The sequence below is a fragment of the Podarcis raffonei genome, chromosome 11 (assembly GCF_027172205.1).
Source record: "Podarcis raffonei isolate rPodRaf1 chromosome 11, rPodRaf1.pri, whole genome shotgun sequence".
Classification (NCBI taxonomy): domain Eukaryota; kingdom Metazoa; phylum Chordata; class Lepidosauria; order Squamata; family Lacertidae; genus Podarcis; species Podarcis raffonei.
This window is the reverse complement of record NC_070612.1, coordinates 63,911,342-63,935,509: the sequence shown is the minus strand read 5'-3', so window position 1 is coordinate 63,935,509 and position 24,168 is coordinate 63,911,342. Positions and strand designations below refer to the sequence as shown.

The 24,168-nt window shown below is 42.7% G+C and overlaps 1 protein-coding gene and 1 non-coding gene across 2 annotated transcripts in view; one reads left to right on the top strand and one right to left on the bottom strand.

Annotated features, from left to right (window-relative positions):
- ALDH1A1 (aldehyde dehydrogenase 1 family member A1) overlaps positions 1 to 24,168 on the bottom strand; it is a 203,120-nt gene that overhangs the window by 5,897 nt on the left and 173,055 nt on the right. The window lies entirely within an intron of this gene.
- Positions 714 to 901, top strand: LOC128423810 (U2 spliceosomal RNA). Its single transcript, XR_008332871.1, has one exon. It is a non-coding gene; the product is annotated as a U2 spliceosomal RNA (small nuclear RNA).

Genomic DNA, 24,168 nt, shown 5'->3' with positions numbered 1-24,168 from the left:
TTTAGTTAACCAATTTTAACTTATAAATCTCAATCTTTATACATCAATACTTATTCTTAAAAATCTTTTTCTAAGATCAGCCCCATCATTTTAGTTAACCAATTTTAACTTATAAACCTCAAGGAGCCTTTTTAAAGGCTTCGGAACGGGGGACGGGGCGAGCGGCGCGGTGCTGAGAGTCGACTGCTTCTCCTGCGGAGTGAAGCCGCATGCCATGGTCGGAGAGCGCTGACTTCTTCTTGTGAACAATTGGACTCTAAAAGCAACAACCCGTGAGTAATACGGAAATTGGATTTGTAAAGAAAAAAAATTTTTTTTAATTAGGCACGATCGGGGAAGGCACAAACAGGAAGTCCGTCTCCCCGTCTTATAAATAATCTAAAGCAAGGACTAGCTAACTAAGGTCGAGAGAATTTCTTCTTCTTTATTGGGTAAAAGACATTAATTTCACGATTTGGCAGTATAAGTAATTTCACTGGAGGAGAAGAGCTAATTTTGAGAGCTGAAGTGCCACCCCCCCGGACCCGGGAGTGATCCGCGAGAGAGCCTGTTGAGGAGATATAGAAGAGTTTGACAGCTGTCAAATTAGCTGTCAAGAAGGAAAAAGAGAACTTTGTTTCTGCTATCTCTGCTGGATATATTTGCTACAATTTGGTTATATTTTGTTGAGAACAAGGAAGAACTGATACAAACTAACTTCTCGGCCTTTTGGCTTCTCTTAGCCTTTTGGCTAAGATCAAGTGTAGTATCTGTTCTTATCAGTTTAATATCTGATATGTCCTCTATTTGAGGACTATATCTTAAATGGATTTTTGGAACTGGGAGATGGAATAGGGGCTTGCTCCATCCACTCCATGCATCGACCTGGTATTGCAGTACCTCCAGGAACGGTGCACCAAAACAAAAAACAAAAAACAAAAAAAAAACTAACTTGATTTTTGGATTTGAACTGGAAGGAAGATTAAGTAACCAAAATCCCTCTAGAGGGGGTTTTGGGACATTACAAGAATGGCTGAAGGAGGAAAAATTCAAGCTAAATTGGGCAGAGTTTTTCTTCTCTTGGGAAAGTTACAAGGCCAAATTGATGTTTTGGCTACCAATGTTGCAACTCTGGACTTAACAGTAAACAAATCCATTGAATTTGATAAGGACTTGACTCAGGAAGTCCATGCAGCTGGACAAGAAGAGAAACTTGAAAGATTTGAGAGTGTGGAGAAAGAGATATATGTTGTTCCTGAGGAAAAGGAAGGAGGAGATGTAATGTTGCAGATGACAAAGGAGAGCCAGAGGCCTGACATGATGGTTACAAAGGAAAATAAGTACTGGATGATGAAAAACTGTTTTGAATTGAAGGTTGAAGAATGGAGAGATCTCCTTATGTGGAGATCTGAAGACCTATGGATTACATATTTGATTAAGGTGAAAGTTGGAGCTTTTGGGACATTTGGACTTAAAAGGAGTAAGAAACAAGATTCAGGCTCCACTTTTAAGTATGGAGGTCTGGCTGGAAGAAACATGGACCCTATTGGGACAGAGCTTCTCCGAGATCTGGTGTTTAATATTAAGGACTACCAAAAAAACCGGCAGAGAGGAATTGAGAGAGAATTAAGAGCCTCGGACGTGAGGTCTCCAGGCTGATAGTAGACTAAGACTGATGGACATTTGTTGGGGATTGAAACCGGGAAAGGGGGGGGTGGGGTTTGGGAATCCAAAGGGTGCAGAATTATAATCTGTTTTTTAAATTTTGTTTTGTTATTAGTATGAAAATTGGGGAATTCGTGGAAGGGAATTTGGGTCGACTTTAGAAAAAAGTTTTAAGAATGAGTACTGATGTTTAAATACTGATGTTTATAAGTTACAATTGGTGGGTTTTTTAAAAAATGAATTAAATATAAAAAGGTCAAAAATTGGGGACAAGAACTTGTTGAATTAACAATTTGAATTGGAATATAAGAAGGGGAGGTGTGGGGAAGTCAGGGAAATATGTTATTGAAAATAAGGATTGTAAACTTTATGTGTTTTTAACTTTTGTTTTTTTCTTTTTGATTTTTTAATGTATAAAGGTGGAAAATCTCAATAAATATCTTTTTTAAAAAATAAAATAAACAGGCCGAATGTCTTTTGAAAGTGTTGTTTGAAAAAGGCTTCAGCCCAGTGACGCTCTAATGTTGCTGTTGGCAGCTGAGCATTTCTTGATCTTGCCTAATATTTGCTTTGATAACCAATTCCAAATTACTGTATTTCTTTCAGCATAAATAAAAGTCCCTCTATTACTACCTCAACACATTGTAATTATAAATATTTTCTCTTCACTGTACACTCCTGTTAAGTGGCCTGCTGATATTCGTTAGACAAATAAAATGTGAACGTTTAAATAGACAGTAATATAAAATGAATGAAAAACAAAAGGGATCTGTACACAACAGGGAGCCCAGTTGGGGCTTTGAGCCATTTGTTCCCCCTTTTGTGCTTGCTGAACAGCTGTGACCTTTACCCTACATAAAGTTCACACAGCACATCAAGTTGCACATATTCTTGTTTTGCTGGGATCCTTTTTTCAGTAGCGGTGAGTTTGATCAGTGTTAATATCTGCACGCTAGAGGGTTTTTTTTGGTGAGTGTCCTTTTAGTGCCTCAGACTACAAGTACAGGCGTGTGGGCCTTGAACTTTCTGCTGTGAATGAGTAAGCTTGTGCTGCTAAGATGTAAACAGGGATAAAGCAGTTGCCTCTTTCACTCAGCTGCACAGAAGGGGCTCTCTTACACTACAGGAGGGATAAGAGAGAAGCTGCTTCCCCGAGGTCAGCTGTGGTGACTGGGCAAAAACAGAACCGTACTTATCAGTGAAATGTTTGGACTGAATAGGTGCAGCAGAACCTTTTAGAGTTCTGGAGGCTTGGATCCTAAGGTAGGTCTGCCTAAAGGGAAGGTTTTTCTGCTTACACAGGGGCAAGGTGTTTCTGGTTTCCTTGCCTGCTGCTTCTGCAAACTGGTTTTCAGAGGGCTGGGGGATTCTCCAGAATAGCATTTTGGAAGGTGCAAAGGAGGACAGCAGACCTTGGGACAAAACTCCCATCTGTCTGCACAAGCAGATAAGCCCAAGCCCAGTCCAGGACATTTTTCTGCCAGAGGTGGAACAGTCAATGTCCCTGTAATGTTCTCTTTTAATGAGGATTTGTTAAAGAACTAAGTACGAACAGGTCTAATATCCTTTAGGTGCTACTTCACTCTGGCTTCTTGCCCTGCCCGCTCAGTTGGGCCTAACCTCAGCTCAATATGGGAGGTGCCCTTAAAAGTAGAGTCACATTTATCCTTACAGCCCTCTGCCAAATCAAGCTGTGCAGGACTCAGGACAGGTGTTCCCAAGCTGATCCATGGACCACCCATGGTTTGCAAGCTTCATGCAGGTGGTCTAGCAAGAGTAGTGGGTGCAGCAGCTGCTCCATCATTCTTAGAGCCTGGGGGTCTGCCTGGAAGGTGAGGATCAGTACAACCAGAACCCCTTTTCTGTTTTCTAAAATTATTATTACCCATCCTTCACTAGCAGGTCCCAGGTTGAGTTGCAGCAATTCAAAATTAAAAACACTTGGAACAGATTACAATTGCAGGAATATGGTTGACCCTGAAAACATACATCTCAGGTGTCAAAGGCCAGAATAAAGAGATCTGTACATTTTTTAATACAGGCTTCCTCAACCTCAGCCCTCCTGATGTTTTGAGACTACAGTTCCCATCATCCCTGACCGCTGGTCCTGCTAGCTAGGAATCATAGGAGTTGTAGGCCAAAAACATCTCGAGGGCCAAGTTTGAGGAAGCCTGTTCTAATATGTCTGTCACTGTATCTGCACTCACCTGTGGTTTTTTATTGTGCCAGGTCAGTCTTCCTCAACCTTGGCCCACCAGACCACAAGTGGGACACCATTACAGGACACCATGTTCCAAGCAAGCTGAGTTGCAAGAGCACCCAATGAATTCATAGCATCACTGTAAATATATCTGTCATTCTGCCTCATTTGTAGATTTAAAGATACAAAAGCACATCAGATTTCTTTTAGCTGTGTTAAACCAGGCTTCCTCAATCTCAGCCCTCCAGATGTTTTGAGACTACAATTCCCATCATCCCTGACCACTGGTCCTGCTAGCTAGGGATCATGGGAGTTGTAGACCAAAAACATCTGGAGGGCCAAGGGTGAGGAAAACTGTGTTAAACTAAGATATGATTACCTCAGCCTCTGCCTCCCCTCCCCACAATTACTAATGGCCTGGGCCTCTTGCCAGGAAAGCTTTAAAAGAGGTTAATCTCTTTTGCTCATCTCACCTGGAGGGCAGAAAGAGATGCATTTCTAGAAGCTATTTCCAAACATTTAGACAAACACTGGCTGGCACCATGCGAGATTTTGTAACACTCATCCACTGTCAGAAAAAGAAGATAAACAGTCGCAAGAGCACCTGGTAAACTCAGTATCTTCTTTCTTTCACACAAACACCTGCCATCATCTGCCAGGGATGCTTTACTTGAGACTCCTGCACTGGATGGGGTTGGACTAGATTGGCATTTCTAAACCGGGGACCCCGGTGAAAATTGTGTAAATGGGGGGCCATGGCACGAGACCAGAGGACCACAGAGGGAAGTGAGAAATGATCAAGCAAAACTGTTTTTCATGGCATTTCTTACTTTGTCTTTGGTAGATTCAGGTCTCAGTTGTGTGAATTATTTACTCAGCCTAACCCTGAATCACCTTAACATACTGGACAGAGATGATCTTTGGTTATTCCTCACAGCAATAGAACCGGACATAAAAAGCTTGTTTCTGGTCATCAAGCACAAGGGTCACATTGATAGAGAAATACTTAAAGAATATTTTTTTAATGTAATTGTGTTTTGTGTAAATTATAAAAATTAAAATTAAAACATGATCTGTTTACAAACAAAACATTGAAATTGCTACCTTTCTACAGGTAGGACAGGGGGTCACAGGAAGGAAACAAGGTGGAAAGGGAGCCAGGGTTGGGAAAAGGTTGAGAAACGCTGCATTAGATGACCCTCAGGGTCCCTTCCAACTCTACAGTTCTATGATTCACCTCTTAGCTGGGCTGCTCCACCCCGCGACATGCCACCCGCTCTTCCGCTCCCTCTCCCACGCCCTGCCCGCCAATGGTGCTCTGGCTGGGGCAACGGAGGTGGAAGAAGAGCAGGGCAGAAATACCTGAGAGGGCCAGGGAGAGGGAGAGCAAGAGGGAAGGGAGGCAAAATACAGGGAACCCTCGATTTGTGTGGGGGTTGCGTTCTAGGTCATTGTGCACTTGCATGAAATCACGTGAAATGGAAACGCCCTGTTTTGCTCCTGCCCCACCCTTTTAGTGATGTCCTTTTTGATGTTTGTGGGTCACTTCTGGGTTTGGCACTATGTGTTTGGCACTGTGTGCACAATTGTGCACATATCTATCATGCCTAAAATGGTGGTTGCATGTATGGGACAAACTGCATCTCATATTAAATCGGTGTGGGACACAGCATTTGGCTGCTGGCTGGGCTTTCTGCCTTTGGCTCGGAGGGGCTCAGAAGTTGAACATACCTGTGCTTGGAAAATCCCTTATTTTGGCTGCTGATCCCTTATTTTCGAGGCTGCTGGTCCCTTATTTTCAAATCTGTAAGCTGACAGTTATGCCACAAGTGCTACGGCTACCAAGAGTTCACCTCCAATTCCAACCTCCTCTTTCATTACTCCCTAGCAGCTCCTGAGGCTAAACCTGCAATGTGGACATTTTAAAGTGGGGTTGATCAGAACAAATGTTCAGAGGTCATTTCCTTGTACCCAGGAACAGGTGAAACAAGCCACCGTTGCAGGACTGGCAGCAACTGCTGCAGGTATGTTCTATGCAGATATTGTCTTCTCTTGTTAACTTTGCTGCATTAAATGTGCATTCTGTAGCTGACCTCCTTTGCAATGGTTTATTTTGAAATCTTTAATATAACATTTTATTTTCCTGTTAATGTTGCTTTGAATGTATATTTGACTTTATTCAGTCATATTTTAGTCTACGTGGTTTTATTTGCTGTTTTAGTGTGTTGTAAACGACTTTGAGATTTTTTTCTTAAAAATATAAAGCAGTAAATAAATGGAATGAATAATAACAATAGTAAAAAAATACCAGACCACTCCCGTTTTTGTTAACTCAGAAGCAAAGACTGTTTCCACAAGGATAAGTGAATTAAACAACCCAAGGTATGTGATGAAAACAGTTTTAGATCCTATGCAGCACAATCTACCTCTTTCTACCTGGCCTCCTGGCCAGATTTTGCCTTCATGAGCTCACCAGCAGGGGTTGCGCTCAGATAAAACCAAGGACACAGTTTGCATTCACAGGCAAAGTCTTGAAATATTTCTGAAATGTACCATGAGGGAATTCCATAATCAGAAGACAGTCACCCCAAGCACCTCTCTTCATACTCACATGTCTCTCCTTTCCTGCCTCTGTTGTGTTTATCTGTCATTATTTTTAGTTGCATACATTAACATTTGTTCATATTTGCTGTTTTGCAGGTCCAGTATACTAAATACTGTATTTTTCGCCCTATAGGACGCACTGGCCCATAGGACGCACCTAGTTTTTTTTTGGGGGGGGGAATCAAGGAAAAAAATTTTATTTCCCCCCCAGGTTTGCGCAAGTCATCCCCAAGAAGCAAGCTTGCTTCTCCCCACCATCAGCCTCCAGACCAGGTTGGGGAATAGCGGGGTGGCGGCGCTTCGCCTCCCCGCTGTCCCCCGAGCTTGTGGGGCTGCCCAATATCTGCACCAATCGGGATGCAGGCTGCTATCCGCAAGCCTGGAGAGCCCGCTGCGCTCCAAAGGCTTGCAGATAGCATCCTGAAGCCTGGAGAGCGAAAGGGGTCCGTATGCACCGACCCCTCTCGCTCTCCAGGCTTCAGCAAAAGCCTGCATTCGCCCCATAGGACGCACACATTTCCCCTTCATTTTTGGAGGGGAAAAAGTGCGTCCTCTAGGGCGAAAAATACGGTACCTTGGGTTTTTGCTCATTTGTGTTTAAATGCTGCAGCCTTTTTAATGTCATGATGGATGGAAAATGTTGGTCTGCGGATGGATTCTCCGTGCAGAGACAGCAAAACAGGAATAATGAGATGGCTTTGCTGACATTCCACAGCACAAGGAGCATGGGGCATCTGGTGTCTTGAGCATACATTTTAGCATTTTTAAAAGCCTACTTTTGGATGTGTGCTTTGTTTTTATTTTTTAAATGAAATAAGGACAGAAGTAAAACGGAACAAGGTTTGACCATTGAATTTCAGATTGCTGCAGATTCCCTGCTCCAACCACCGTTTAATTCCTCTAGCTCAGAGCTGGAATTCTCAATAACTTTTGTATGTATGCATTTTTGTTGTTGTTCTGACATTATTTTCTTTTCTCTGATTTTCCTCTTAATTTTTATTACACTCTAGTTTTGGGCAGATAATTAAGGATGTGTAAAAGTCCTGAGGCATTCCTAGTGAGCAAGTTCCTCTTGCTTATGAGCCAGCAGCATCTATGTGTACTGTTTATTTATTGTTACATTAATATCCTATCTCTCATCCAAGGAGAATGAGAATAAATTGGCATTGATTCAAAGTGTTTGAATTAATTTTATCAAAAATATAAGTAGGTTGACTATATCCCGGATACCGTTTATTTATGATCACTGGAATTTTTGAACTAGTCACAAAGTATTTACCAAGGACTGACCTGTTGTCTGGAACTACATCCTGAACCTTTAAAAAATGTATGTTTCTACGCAGCTAAAGGCTTCTAAATAGACCAGGCATGCAGTGTTTGAAGAACCCTCTCCAGCACCTGGGGCGGCGTAGACCATATGGACTGCGAATGCGGCATCCCGCGTGTGCGCAGTCCGTACGGGATGCCGCTTGCGCGCGGCGGCCATATGAGCTGCCACTTGCACAGCGCCCATACGGACTGTGTGCGCCCTTGGCCACTCTACAGCTGGGGGAGGCAGGGGCCATCTTGTCACCCCTCCCAGAGTGGCACCTCCACCCCCCTTACTATGCCCCTGCAGGCATGTCCAAAGTCCGTTACGAGGGCCTAATCCGGTTTAATCCTAAAAATCCTAAAAAACCTTAACTCTTCACTTCATCAAATCTGGCCCTCTTTGGACACCACTGAAGTAGACCATGGAACCTGGGAATCTTAAGTGCCACAAACCAGCTAAAATGGTTATTGGGCTCTGTTTCACTAAAGTGAACTGTCAGCTTCAGAGCTGGAGACAACCAGTTCAACTCTACAATGCAGAAGGGTAATTATCACAAACAAAATAATAATAATAATAATAATTTCTTCCAGTAGCACCTTAGAGATCAACTAAGTTTGTTATTGGTATGAACTTTTGTGTGCATGCACACTCTTCAGATACAAAGCTGTCTTACCTTGGGATCCAGCTGGATACTGTGGCACAGATTTCCTCACTGCCTGAGGGTAAATTGATGGCCCTATCTGACATTATTTTGGAGTTTTTTGCCACTGGAGAAGGTTATCTTGAGACAGATTCAGTCCCTATTGGGTCATATGAATTTCGCCTGCAGGGTGGTTGCTCCTGGTCGTCCCCTTTGTGCTCACCTGGCAAGACTCTCTGCAGGCCTGCAGTCACCCATCATCAGGTGCGATTGCCTAGGGAGGTCAAGGCAGACCTCAAGATGTGGCTGGAATTCCTGAGGGAGTTCAATGGGGTATCTCTGTGGCAGGATACCTTGAACCTGCACTGTGATTTCCAGGTCCATTTGGACACTGCTGGATCCTTGGGTTTTGGGCTCTTTTCCGTGGCCATTGGTGTGCACAGCCATGGCCTGAGCACTGGCAGGGCACAGTCATTACCCGTGACTTAATGTTTCTTGAGCTTTCCCCCATTGTAGTAGCAGTGCACATGCGGACCGTGGAGTTCAAGGACCGGCAGGTCCGTTTCTGGTCCGATAATTGGGCCGTGGTGAGTGTTTTGGCAAGGCAGTTGTCATGCTCCAGCAGAGTCTCTGCCCTTTTGCACACGTTTGTGCTGCGGTGCCTCAGGTTCAACATTGTGTTTTCTGCCCGTTTTATTCCTGGTGCTACTAATGATATTGCTGATGCCCTATCCCATTTTCAGATGGAGCGCTTCAGATCCCTGGCTCCGGATGTACAGCAGTTTCCGGAATATTTCCCTGTTCAGCTTTGGAACCTTGGCAGCAGCTAGTCCTTAGTGGCAGCTGTTTCTTCTTCCACATTGCGGTCTTAGAAGAGGGCCTGGATGGACTTATTAGCGTTTCAGTCATGGTACTTGACAATCGACAATTCTTTGTTGCCATCCATGCATCAGGTGTTGCAGTATTTGGCTCACCTGTGGAGCATGGGTCGTGCGGTTAAGTCCATTAGAATTCAATCTTCTGCCATTTCATTTTTCTGTAAATCCCTTTATTCTAAAGATCCTTGTGCAAAGTTTCTAGTGCGCAAGGCTCTGGAGGGTTGGGGCAGATTGCAGCCACCTAAGTCGCCATGTAGGAGGCCAGTCACTTTTGACCTTTTATCCAAAATGTACAGCAAGTTAAGACTTGTCTGCTGGTCCACTTATGAAGCGAGACTCTTTTCAGCGGCTTACTCTGTTGCGTTTGTTGGTGCACTGCGTGTGGGCGAAGTGGTGCTGGAGTCAGCACGAGGAGGGTTCTCTAGGGGCTTGCTTTTGCAGGATGTTCAGCTTTCTGAGGGGGAGCTGGTTCTCACCATCCAGAATTCCAAAACGGACCAGTTGGGCAGAGGTGCCTTAATGAGGCTGTAAGCCTGGCCCTTGTCCAGTTAAAGATGCCAGGAAGTATTTGTCACTTTGCCCGCCTGGGGATGGTCCCTTTCTGATTCACAAGGATGGGAACCCATTCAGGAGGCATCAATTTGCTGCAGTGATGCGTAAGGCGATCGCAGCGTGTGGTCTGCTGGCCAGTGAGTTTGCACCTCATTCTTTTTGCATTTGTGATGCCACCACTGTTGCACACTGGGGCCTGTCTGTTGACAGGATCAAGGATTTGGGAAGTCTGATGCATATGGGGTTATTTACGGAAGTGGAGCTGAGGTGCAGTTATTAATGTTGTTTTGTTCATTCCTAGGTCCGTCTGCCCTGCACGTCTGGATAGTCGAGCACAGCATTGTCGACTGGGCCGGCAGGAGGGCAGCAGAGTCTGGATTCAGACCCAGGCTTGGACTTCCCAACCATGTGAGTGTCTCCTGGGTATCCAGACGAGGAATGTGTTGGGAGGAGCTTCTCCCAATGGTGCAGGCGAAGGTGTCTGCGGAAGGCACACCTGCGGCGATGGTGGTGCAGCTGGGCGAGAATGATTTGCCGGAAGCTCCCGGCTTGAGATTGCGGACCTGCATGCAGGAGGACTCGGAAGAGTTGAAGGCAGCTCTTCCTGGACTCAAAATATTTTGGTTGCAGCTGTTGCAGTGATGTGTTTGGTGAGGTAGCCAGTGCCCAGCTGCCACTGAGAGCGTCAGGAAGCGTGTCCAGAGCACTGTGGCCAAGAAGTTTCTGGCTTTGGGCGGGACAGTGATCTGTCACCCGGGCATTACCTTCCATGATGCATGCTTGATGGGGTGCATCTGTCTGTGACTGGGAATGATTTGGTGCTGACAGCAGTGACAGTGGGGTGAAGGGATTGGTTACAGGTGTGAGTGGTTGGCGGTGAGAGCAGGTGCTCGTGTGGCGGATAGGCACTGGTTCAGGTGATAGGGATGGGAGAACAGTCTCGCCATCCCTATGTGAAGGGTATTCCGTTAAAGGAATCCAGGGACTCAAGTTGGCTTGGTCAACCCCCGAGAGGGGGTTGTGCCTGTGCCTGAGTCCAGGGGAGCATCTGGGGAGTAGACATAGTCCGTTCCCGGGCTTTCCACCTACCACAGGTGTTCACCCTTGGCTGACCTATGATAGATTTCTGGGTCAGCGCTATCTGCAAGGGTGCAGGGAGCTAGTTGAACCAGAGTCTATGCAACCACTCACTTTCTGTAATTAATAAAATTGTGGCCTAAATTCTGCCAAAAACCAAAACTAAAATTTGAGTCAAATGTGTGTTTATTTAGGGGGGAGGTCTCTGGGTCTGAACACACAAATAACTGCAATGCAAATAAATGTTATTTATTTGTTTAGAAATTAGAGTCCAGCAGAGAATATAGACATAAAAGAGAAGTTAGCAAAATAGCTAGGCAAATTGAGTTCAGCAACAATACAATTTGGCCTGATACTAGTTTTGGTTACAGTATTAAAACTGTTATTATTATTACTATTCTATTTTTTATTTCATTTCTCTATCGCTTTATATTTTAGAGAAAAAAGTCTCAAAGAATTTAGATCCTACATTAAAACATTGAATAAAACAATCCAGCATAAATTTGATTACAGAAGAAAATGACATGAAGTATACATTAAAAGCCACATAATCAACAGGAAACTAAAATGTTATCTTAAAGATTTCAAAATAAAAATTTACAAAGGAGATTATGTACAGAATGCACATTAAACACAGCAAAGTTAGTAAAAAAGATATCTTAACATTTCAGCAGAAACATTCTGAAGGAAATCATATATAAAATGCACATTTAAAACAGCACAATTAGCAAGAGAATAAAATATCAAGCTTTGAACGTATCTGCTGCTGTTGCTGCCAATCCTGTCAATGGTGGTTCATGGTGGATGACAGCTGTGGAAGTTCAGGCACTAAGAGACAGCCAAGATGGTTAATAACATGGATTTATATTCAACAGTGTAGGGAAGAAGAAGAAGAAGAAGAAGAAGAAGAAGAAGAAGAAGAAGAAGAAGAAGAAGAAGAAGAAGTAGAAGTAGAAGAAGTAGTAGTTAAGAAGAGAGTTTGGATTTGATATCCTGCTTTATCACTACCCGAAGGAGTCTCAAAGTGGCTAACATTCTCCTTTCCCTTCCTCCCCCACAACAAGCACTCTGTGAGGTGAGTGGGGCTGAGAGATGTCAAAGAAGTGTGACTGGCCCAAGGTCACCCAGCAGCTGCAGGTGGAAGAGCGGAGACGCGAACCCAGTTCCCCAGATTACGAGACTACCGCTCTTAACCACTACACCACACTGAAGTCGCAGGAACTTCTATGTGAGTCATGGCCATTTCAGTAAAAGTGATAGCCATGCATTTATTGTACATACCTTCACTGTAAAAACTGCCTAGTTTAGTATGAATTATTTGTGATTAAAATTTTTTTTTAAAAAGCCGGTAGGTGATATCAGCTATAGGAGTTGGACCCTAGAGTGAAATCTGGTTAGCATAGTGCAGGCTTTCTCAAACTCGGCCCTCCAGATGTTTGGGACTACAATTCCCATCATCCCTGACCACTGGTCCTGCTAGCTAGGGATCATGGGAGTTGTAGGCCAAAAACATCTGGAGGGCCGAGGGTGAGGAAGCCGGGTCTAGTGTGTCTCGTAAATGCTGCAAAAAGTCACCCCAGAGTAGTTTTGGAACTGAAAACCACATGGAATTACGCAGAGCTGTCTCTGGACTGTGGTGAGATATTTAGGACAATTTGATTTTGTCCTGTGTTGTTGTTGTTGTTTAGTCGTTTAGTCGTGTCCGACTCTTCGTGACCCCATGGACCAGAGCACGCCAGGCACTTCTGTCTTCCACTGCCTCCCGCAGTTTGGTCAGACTCATGTTTGTAGCTTCGAGAACACTGTCCAACCATCTCATCCTCTGTCGTCCCCTTCTCCTTGTGCCCTCCATCTTTCCCAACATCAGGGTCTTTTCCAGGGAGTCTTCTCTTCTCATGAGGTGGCCAAAGTATTGGAGCCTCAGCTTCAGGATCTCTCCTTCCAGTGAGCACTCAGGGCTGATTTCCTTCAGAATGGAGAGGTTTGATCTTCTTGCAGTCCATGGGACTCTCAAGAGTCTCCTCCAGCACCATAATTCAAAAGCATCAATTCTTCGGCGATCAGCCTTCTTTATGGTCCAGCTCTCACTTCCACACATCACTATTGGGAAAACCATAGCTTTTACTATACGGACCTTTGTTGGCAAGGTGATGTCCCTACTTTTTAAGATGCTGTCTAGGTTTGTCATTGCTTTCCTCCCAAGAAGCAGACGTCTCTTAATTTCGTGGCTGCTGTCACCATCTGCAGTGATCATGGAGCCCAAGAAAGTAAAATCTCTCACTGCCTCCATTTCTTCCCCTTCTATTTGCCAGGAGGTGATGGGACCAGTGGCCATGATCTTCGTTTTTTTGATGTTGAGCTTCAGACCATATTTTGCGCTCTCCTCTTTCACCCTCAATAAAAGGTTCTTTAATTCCTCCTCACTTTCTGCCATCAAGGTTGTGTCATCTGCATATCTGAGGTTGTTGATATTTCTTCCGGCGATCTTAATTCCGGCTTGGGATTCATCCAGCCCAGCCTTTTGCATGATGAATTCTGCATATAAGTTAAATAAACAGGGAGACAAAATACAGCCTTGTCGTACGCCTTTCCCAATTTTGAACCAATCCGTTGTTCCATATCCAGTTCTAACTGTAGCTTCTTGTCCCACATAGAGATTTCTCAGGAGACAGATGAGGTGATCAGGCACTCCCATTTCTTTAAGAACTTGCCATAGTTTGCTGTGGTCGACACAGTAGTAGGGCTGAAAAGGATTTTAATTGAATTAGCTGAATGAAGTTAACACAAATACATAGCTCAATTAATGACAGAGGTTGTCTCCCTTGAAGCTGTATTAAATCTGTTGGGAAGAAAGTAAACTGTCTTTGGGAAAAGGGTATATTTTTAACATTTGCTACTAGTTCAGTAGTCAACTGCAGTCAAGTGCCAGGCCTTAAATAGCAGCTACATCTTTCTTGGGATTTTTGAGAATTATAAAAATAGCACAAAAATATTTGACACTTACTGAAAGGCATAAAATAGGATTTTTTATTATTGTTGTTGAATGCAGTAGCCCAAAACCAAGCTTTCATTTCTAACTGCATCAGTTATAACCGCAAAGTTTCAGTTACCAGAAGTAGGATTAATATATTACTTTCATTAATCAAGAAAAAATCAGCACGGGATTCATGTTCACAACTCCCACATTCTTCCTCCTGTGAGATTGCTGTTAAAGAGCTGCAGATTAGGAAATATTCTATGTTGCCATCAAGCTATTTGGCACATAACTACTAACATTCAATGCCCCTTTCCATCAAACTGCTGGTGGTATTTTCTACTCATAAAGAAAATATAAAGGGGTTTGGGGAGGAGAAGGGCACTCCGATGTGTGTACAGACCTCTCCACTCGCACATGTTAATATTTGTGTTCTTGACACTGCAGTTAGTGGCCAGAGACCCAGTCTGAAGGCTCACATTGCTGTCAAAGGATCCAGAAGGCCCTGATTTTGCCACTTTGAGTCCCATGTGCTATCATCAATACATATTGATCCAACTAGGCAGAAAGGTCTTATTTTATATATTTTTTAAAATAAAATTAAGCTTCTAATCCTTGTTATTGTACAAGAGTGAAGCAACTGTAGCTGTTTTTCCCCATAGCCTACTCCTTGTCCCAAGTCCAAAGAATGGTGGGCTACATACTTTGTTCACATTCTCTATTACAGTAGGCATAACCAAGAAGACTGTAAATATGTTAATATATTGTGCTAACTAGGGCTTTGCAATGGATCTAGCTGGATCCCAAACCCAGCCAGTTGGAATGGGGGCAGGGGGGTGGTGGTCAGGGCTTCACGGGAGTTGCATGGAGCAATCCTACATCACCCTGGTTCTGTCTGGGCCTCCCAGAGTGATCTGGGACTGCTGGGGATAGGACATCATCAGACAGGAATAAACAGCTTTGCCTGTGCACACCTGTTCCCAGCAGGGAAACAAGATTGAACAGGTGTAATCCTGCTGGCTTCAGGAGTCTCCTTTGCCAGAACACACTGGGGAAGCAGACCCCAGCGGGATTGGATCCTTTGCTCCCCTTCTGCCACCTGGCTGGATGTTTAATTAGGGAAGTGGATGAGCAGTGGTGATCTCATTCTGCAACCTGGACCTATCGAAGAGCCATGCCTTCAAATCCTCATTGCCACAATCTCTATTTTCTCCTCATCTGTTAGATCTCCAGGGGGAAACAGGAAGGGGTAGATCTGGCCAAGCGGTCTTGGTTGCTGACTTCTTACAGTAGACACGGGTGGCGCTGTGGTTTAAACCACAGAGCCTCTTAGGCTTGCTGATCAGAAGATTGGTGGTTTGAATCTGCGTGATTGGGTAAGCTTCCATTGCTCTGTCCCAGCTCCTGCCAACCTAGCAGTTTGAAAGCATACCAGTGTGAGTAGGTAGATAAAGAGGTTCTGCTGTGGCAGGAAGGTAAATGGCATTTCCGTGCACTCTGGCTTCCATCATGGTGTCCCGTTGTGCCAGGAGCGGTTTAGTCATGCTGGCCACATAACCCAGAAAGCTGTCTGTGGACAAAGGCTGGCTTCCTCAGCCTGAAGTGAAATGAGTGCCACACCCCATAGTTGCCTTTGACTGCACTTAACCATCCAGGGGTCCTTTACCTTTTGCCTTACAGTAGAATAGGCTCAGCTTTTGTACTATTATTTATATGAAAATGTCACAAAATAAAATTATGGAAATGTTGTTTGGTTTCATCTATGGGTGGCAAATTGTTAGTGGAGTTTATTTCTGAAAATGTAAAACAGAGGGGAAATGTACAAAGTTGGAGTCATACTGACTTGTGAATTGTGCAGTAGGTGTGCAGCAAACTATTTCCTCAGATTAATTAAGTTTGGAATGTATTTTTGGAACTTTTCCTGGAAGCCGTTCAAAAAAGATCACAAGCACCTGGGTGTTTTCTGGATTGTCTGTGTATTTGCATCTGAACAATGATAATCTACTAGATGATACAATTGCATTATATGCCCCATTGTTTAACCTGCTTATGAAGTAACTCATAAGACAATGAGAACTTGTTTTCATAGTTCTACACAGGCATCCTTTGTTTGAGATGAGTTTTACACATCAATTATTTCTATGGCATTTTCTTTTGAATTGTTTTGAAAATTCATCTAAAGATGCATTTTAATACAGCTATTGCTAAAAACATAGTAGCATTCAGAAAGAATGCCCTGACCCCCCCAGAGTTAGGCAGCTTGGATCAGTCCCCTCTGTGTTATCAAATACAGATGCCTTGATTCTTCCCAAAGGCAGCACAATTCAGGTCCGAGGTCCCCTCTGCAAGCCAGAGACCACCTGGCTCTTTACTACGCATGGCCTTTGTGAAGATATAGATGGAGGTACTAAATAGCTCCAAAAGGGGACTTAGTCTTAATATTATAGGCATCCCATCTTGGTTCCTTTAACTACTACTACTACATCTATGTACTGTACCATAAACGGACATATTCAGCACAGGAAAGATGCATCCTGGTTGCTAGGGGAAAAGGAAGGTCAAGCGATGGAGTTTCAAAGGACCAACAAATCAGACAGAAGCAGGAAAGAAAAGTGCACCAAAGAGGTGTTTGTCTTTAGGACCTCAGGGATTCATGTACTGCAGCCTGGAATCTAAACAGCTCATTGAGCAATCACAGCTGTACCTTCACTCGTTGATTTCACTCATCTCCCATAAATCACCTAGAAGGCTACCTACACATTTTGTTTCATAACAAAAAGTAAGGGCTCCTTCCTTCCTTCCTTCTTTCCTAACAAACAGAAAGCAAGCAAGCAAGTTCAGAGTCTACATGGTCAGTGGTCTCTGGGCACTTTGCAGCAGCACCCTCTGTCTCTGCTTCTTGGCAGCCTGACATAACAAGTAAGAAGAAAATGAGTTTGTAAGAAATTATAACATTTAGGAAGCTTTGTATATGACCAGCTCTGTCTAGTATATTCTCATAAATTTTTATTTGGGGAAGAAAACATTTCTAACATTCACAACATAATTAAATGCCAATGTTTATGTAGTGATTTAAGAAAACAGGTTCATGAATTGTGATAATTTGGCCAAGTGATGCATTACTTTGAAAATAGACCAGTTTTGATTAGGTAAATAGTGTTTTTGTTCCTTTATATCAGTTGCTGTCCACCACCTGTTAAGCTGGACTTCCCTATATCTGATGCATATCCCACAGGGCCAGCATGTGCTCAAAGTTGGGACCTATTTTTATTTATTTTTGCTCTTGTAAATATACTGTATAACAAACATGGTGATTCATATATGATGCAAGTCATATCAGCCAATGTTGGTAGCTAATGTGTGAAGTATTATGTGAGGTGGTAATGTTATGTCTGCGGTATTTGCTCTGTCTCAGCTGTTCCACACTTCAAAGTAATGAGTTGATCTTGCAGGTGGAATTGTGAACACAAGAGGCCACATCCTAGCAGTGTGTCAGGCCCAGCCTCTGTGGTTCAGTTCATCTTGGACACTGACATTTGTGTCATATACCTAGGCACTCTGTACTGTGGTCCATCTTGATGTTCCTATCCTCACACCTCACAACATACAGGGAAGGAGAAACTCAAGAAGCCAGGATCGTCATTAGCAGAGCCAGCAGTCAGTAGGGAGAGGGGGCAAAGCTCAATTCAGTTTGTACTTAAAAGGAAAGTTAACAAAGATGCATTTTCTAAAACAATAGGCAAGGTGAAACACAGCTGTCCTTCAAATTTTATATATGCCTGAATTTTGCTATGCACATTTTGCTATGCTATACCACATCAGGTATGCAAAACTGCAACTGCAATGAGTATGAATACATTTATTAGTGAAAATACAAAAATGTTGTGTATTAGGAGCAATTGTTTCTTAAAGATGTGTATAGTAGCCAAATTTGCTGGAAAAACGTTGACAAATATTCATGAAACATGGAGAACTGAACTTAAGAATGGAAAAGTAAGAATGGGAGGGAAACTGAACCTGAGAGATTCAGCTTGCCCTAGCAGTCCACCCCTAGCAAAGACTGAAGGGTAGCAGACATGACTGAATAAATACAGTATTAAGTAGTCTGGGGAGCAGGCTTCATTGGTGTATGGATAATATGAGAATGGCAAGAAACATGCCTTGCAAAACAGCTATCAGGAAAACGAAAGGGAGTGGGGGAAGAGAGAGAGAGTAAAAATGAGCAGGTTTATTTATGTATATATTGGCTTCTTCTTGGTGGGACAACACATTGTTCTGCTTCCACACATAAGAAAGGAGAACTCACACTGAACAAGGAGTCCAGCAAGGCAAAAGCTGGGCCAATTGGTTGATGGCTAGAACTGCTGTTATGTTTGACTAATCTAACAATGATCTCTGATGCTTCACAGTGCCATTTGTGCTTTTGGTGTACTCTGGTATTAGATCTTCCAAGCAGGCTTTGTAAACCCCCACAGGGTATGGTTGTGTGTCGGCTGTGATTAGCTTTCATTAGCAGAAATGGGGGATTTGCCAATTTCCCCTCTAAATTCTGTGTATCCTTTTGGGGGTGTTGAAAGAAGAAAAATCCAATATCGGTCAGCCATTAATGTTGCTAGTAGAGATTCATGGTTTTCTCTAAAAGATGTCAGGTGGGTAAATGAAAACAACTGGCTATGAAATAAGAGGGAGAAAGAGAGCATCAGGCAATCCATGAACCATAAATCTGTTTTAACTCTCCTTACACCAGTATACAAAATTTTATGCAGAATTATTCTGATAACATCTGTCATGTAAAACTATTTTAAGGCTCCAGAAATCTAAATGCATACAGAGTGATGGGATGCAGTTCCATAGATTAGCTTGGCATTTCTTGCTAACTCTGTTTCACTATAGGGAATGAAATGGCTTCGAATGCTGGTTTTAAGGCTTTAATCAAAGACAGGTCCTTGAATTGACTTTAATAGCCTTCATGAGCACAGTTTCAGTTTTGTATGATACATTCTGTTTATAGCTTTAACCCCAGAGCATTCATTTTTTGTGGTTTGTCAAGATCTCTCTATCTCCTTGAAACAAGCATCCATCTGAAAAGTGTAATATTTTACAAGTGCTATTCTTCCCTCAAGCTTACTTTTTCAGTCAACACATGTATAATCAGAGAGGACTCAGAGTAGGTCAAACAGATCTCTGACTTAGCCTGACACTTTACAGGCTTTAGAGGCGATCTAAGCCAGTTTCACTAATTAAAATAAACAACAACAACTCACATAAATGTCCTCTGAGATCCACATGTGTTTAAAATAACACCACTGGGGGAAGCAGGGATGTGGCTGTGGGATGTGCTTACTAGAGCTCTGTGGCCTCAGCAAACAACTGAATTGGGTGAAGACGTGACTGGAATATGAAAGGACAACTGACCCAACTATGGTTGAACTGAATATCCCTTGTCTCACTTCCTGAGGCAATCTTGTTCTGACTGGTAGCCATGCAACAAGCCTGCTGCGATGAGACAGGGGAGCCATTGGCCCTGCAGTTCCCATCACCCCAAAGCCGTTAGGCATGCTTGCTGAGGCTGACGGGAGTTGTGGTTTAGCAACATCTGAAGTGCCCTAGCTTAGATGAACCACAGGGAGAGAGAGGGAAAAAATGGGCAGAGAATATTCAGAGGCAGCTTCAAATACCTCCCCCCCCTTTGCCCCCTTGCTGTGAACCTGCTACCTTCCATCTTCTTAGTCTACTCACTGCAATACCAGGGTGATTAAAAGGAAGTCTGTAATACGCCTTCAAAACAAGACACCCCATCAGGCTCACATAGTTGGCTCTCAGGTCATTCTAGATGGCTGTCTAGAACAACATGTTTGCTTCTGCAGTAGAATATGGAAGGCATTTTCCAAGATCATGTGCTTCTGTTCCTTGGACTTGTAGATGCCAGGGGCAAAGAGCTCTACTGCAGCTGGACAATAGTGCTTTGTGTGTTCTTATTTTACGTTGGTTACCCAATGGGTGATGAAAGTTCGGGGTTTCATCCACTTGAATATATATTATAGCTGTAAGCGGTCTATGACACATTATAGTGAGAAGGTTTGCTTGGAGGCAAAGGACTCTGGCAATGACTGGGCCACTTCAGTATTGACCCTTTCACTTCAGGTTCACTGTATTACTTGAAGCTTTATTAAAAGTGTGACAAATGTTTCTCTCTAACACATGCAATCAATTAGGTGTAATTATGCTAATTTTATTTAACCTTGAAGCAGAGGTTTCTTTTCCCCTGTTTGAATGATAATGAAACTGCTGAGGGCTTCTGCAGTTTAGAATTCCCTGAGAGGATTTGTTTCTCTGTCTGTTAGTTTAAACACTTGTAATTGTGATGCTGTGAGCTTGGTATTTTCTATAAATATGTACAGTAGGGCTGGGCAGTGCCCACAAAGTCTGACTTTTATATGTAGCTTTGAATTGTTTTTCAGCCACCCTGCATCTATACAATTCAACCCATTTTGGGGGATCAAATTAGACCTGTTAAAATTGAATCTCTACATCCCCTTCATATAATGTGAATCTAAAAATGGCTATGACTTTTTTTTCCTTTTCACAAAGGTGGATTAAAATTGCAGGCATGGCAGAAGCTCCAGAATATATGAAGTCTGCCAAATTGTAGGCAGATATATCCAGAGTTTTTTGTCAGAGCACCTTTAAGTTTGATTTTTTTAAAACAACAGAGAACTATGATTGTTTTTCATTGTCTGCCAGAAATGAATGCAATTTGCAGGCATGGTCATCCCTTCTGAGGGGATGAAGCCTACCAAATTTCAGAATGATAACTGCCGCCGTGGTTCCTGCACAAGGGCAAAACGTTTTGGGGTGGGTCCAATAGGAATCATAGGAGGGCAGGTGATAATGGTGGAAATAAGAGCATACATACCCAGGAAAGACTGAGGGGAGAAATTGTTATGCTCCAGCAAAGACTGTGTAGTAGTAGTAGTAGTAGTAGTAGTAGTAGTAATTTATTACTTATACCCCGCCCGTCTGGCTGGGCCTCCCCAGTCACTCTGGGCGGCTTCTTTGATGGGAGACTGGCCCCCCAATTTTGGGGCATGCAATGGTGATTGCTCCATAGACTTCCTTTAGAAAAAGGCAGAGATCCACATGAAAACCAAACAGTTTTTAATCCCTTTCCCCAAATCACCGTGCTTTGACTTTCTAGGGGAAATGATTCATGTGATTAAAAGCTACACCAGTTCATCAGTGTGAAAGATGCCCCCACCTCTCCAGGCCCAACCTCTCAAGCTCCGGGCATTAACTCAGCCAGCGTTCTCAGGAGGTCTGTTCCACACAATGTGGGACCTGGAGCTTTAGTGTGATGACATCTCCTTTTTGGAGCTTCCTTCTGTTACATATCAGGCAGACGCCATCTTTATCGTGGGTGTGATACTTACAGCAGCTATCTAAGATCTTTCTTTTTCAACAAGCCTTTTTAAGTAAAGGTTTTTATCCTAATGCAGAGGTGTCCAAATTAGGATTGAAGTTGTTGAGCTTTTTTAGGATTTTACCCCAGGAAATAAACTGCCACAGGGACTGGATTAAACTGACCAGCAGGCCACAAAACGGACTTCGGACATGCCTGCCCTAATGTATGTATAAAATTTCAATACATAACAATATTTATTACCTATGTGACACTTGTATTTATCAACATTAAAAATAGACTGTTTCTAGCCATGGATAGAGACAAATTTTACATGGAGTTCAAGCCAAATTTGGAAGAAGTTTTAGCATTAGGGGTTCATTTAATGTAGCTCGTACAACTATTACACTGAAGTGGAATTTGAAGCAGTATAATAATTTTCCTCATCTCTAGAGTATCTGAAAGCACAGAGATTTAATGCCCACCCCTTTTTCTTCTCTTGATATTGCAACACATACTGTTTATTAGATGTAATTTGGTTGGGCTAATGCTGCCTGGATAGCTCAGTTGGTTGGACTAATTTTAAATTTGACCTTATGTTAAAGCTAATTATTAAGTTACTTTCTGAAGAATTTTACTTACCAAAATGCCCTGGAGATTTTTTTTTAACCCCTAAGTGCTGTTTACAGCTTAACAGTATGAGAAAGTACCATAATATAATGAATATTAAATAGTTTTTAAAATAAGCTCACTTTGAATGCTAACAGGGTTACATTTTCCTCCAGCAACCAATGCAAAACAACCACAACCTTAATCCCGATTTAAAAACAAAATGAAAGCACTCCCTCCATTGTTAATATTTTATAAAGCAGATGTGGTAGCCAACGTGACATGAGAATTAATTTAATTAATTGTTTGTCCAAAACATTGATTTTTAAAAAATCTGTAATATATGTATGTGAGGATTTTTAAATGTGTGCATTGCATATTGTGCACCATGCCTATAAATGATAAAATAATTGTAATTTATTGCTTGCTGTGGATCCTTTTCTTTGCTGAATAATTTTGCAAGTGAAGTTGGTTTTACAAGGTGAGGAAGTCAATTGCAGGACCAACCGGTCACAGTACAAAGGTAGGAACTGAAGGTGAAGGCATTCTTTAGGGTGCTCTGAATGGCCTCAGCTGCCATGATCAGAAGCAAGGCTTGTCTTATAGCAACATCTATTAAGACTGCAAAGAATGCTGCCAAGAAGATGAAGATTCCTCTTCTCACAGTCCTTTAAAAATGGTCTAGACAAGCATTGGGGAATAATATGCAAGAAACAATTTTTATCTGGCAGAGAGGTGAAGTGGATGAGCTAACAGCCCTTCTTTGCCTTTAATTTCTATGATTCATATTTCATCAGTCAGAACTTGCTATCAAGACATGGGATCTTGTGCCGGCCAAATTGCTGTCATTTTAAAGCTTGGCTTGCTGTCAGCAATTACTTCATATGTGCTGAAGACTGCTCAATAGAGCAGTTAACTTGTGTCATGCAAGCCCATCTGAGACTGTAAAGCTCAAATCACAGCTCCCTTTCAGGAAGGGGGGGGACACCTACAATTGATTTCTCAAAGCAAAGGCAAAAAGAATGTGCTTAATCTAATCCTAATTTTGTGTGCACAACACTAGTAGTTGCATAGATGGAGGCAGCTTCTGCATTGGCTTCAGTGTTTGACCTGAAGGTGACACCTGGGCTTGTATTCCACAAAGCTGCCCATTCGTGCAAGAACTTCTGTTTGGACAAGGGAACTTAGTTGGGTACAAATTATGGTTTCTAATTTCAGTTCAGCCATGAAGCTCAGGAGTTGGCCTTGGCCCCTGCAGATTTGGCTCCTTGCCCTATATACTCAGGGCACAGGCCCACAAGACATTTTGCATCATATAAAAAGATTCAGACCTCTGGGCAAATTACTATGGTTGGTGACTGGAGTCCTACTGTAACTGCACTTTGCAGTATGCCCGACGGTGCTGTAAGCCAAGTTTTTTTTTTTAATCAAGTTTCCTAAGCCCAGAACAGAAGATCTGGGGCTCCTACCTATACCTCCCCCAGATCTTGGGCAGGCCTGTAAAGTGGCCCATGTAAATGCATTCCATTCCTAACTGGTTATACAGTGGTACTTCGGGTTACAAATACCTCAGGTTACAGACTCCGCTAACCTAGAAGTAGTACCTCGGGTTAAGAACTTTACCTCAGGATGAGAACAGAAATTGCGCAGCTGCGGCAGCAGGAGGCCCCATTAATAACAGTTTCAGGTTAAGAACGGACCTCCAGAACGAATTAAGTTCGTAACCAGAGGTACCACTCTAAATGTCTTTTTAAAAAATTACTCAAGAAAATAGGGAGTTCCTATCTCGGATATGCCCTGCATCAATGCCTTATCTGTAGTTTTCATGATTGTGCCCAATAGTATCAATACTTAAGGGCATTCATGCTTCTTCCTGTTCAGCTTTATTTCAAAAAGAAGAGAGAAATGGGTAGACTGTAAAGTGTTTTGGCACCTCCTTATTGACCACTCACTGCTACATTCAAACATGGATAATTTCCCCACATAGTACGCCTGACAGTTCTTCCTTTCTTGCAAATAAAATAGAAAAGATAATATGAGACATCATGAGATCTTATTCATCAGAGAATGGTTAGGTAGTGAAATATATTGAATAGCTAATACTTCCTTGAAATTAAGGCAATTTAAATTCAGAGGAATTTTCTACTGCTGACTCAAAGAGGTCAATAATATATATGATAAAGTTACAACAGGAAGATGCGCAGCCACAGATTTGCCCATCCCTACCTGTACTTGACTTTATTAACTATAAAGGCCAAGGACTGAACTCCTATGTAAAG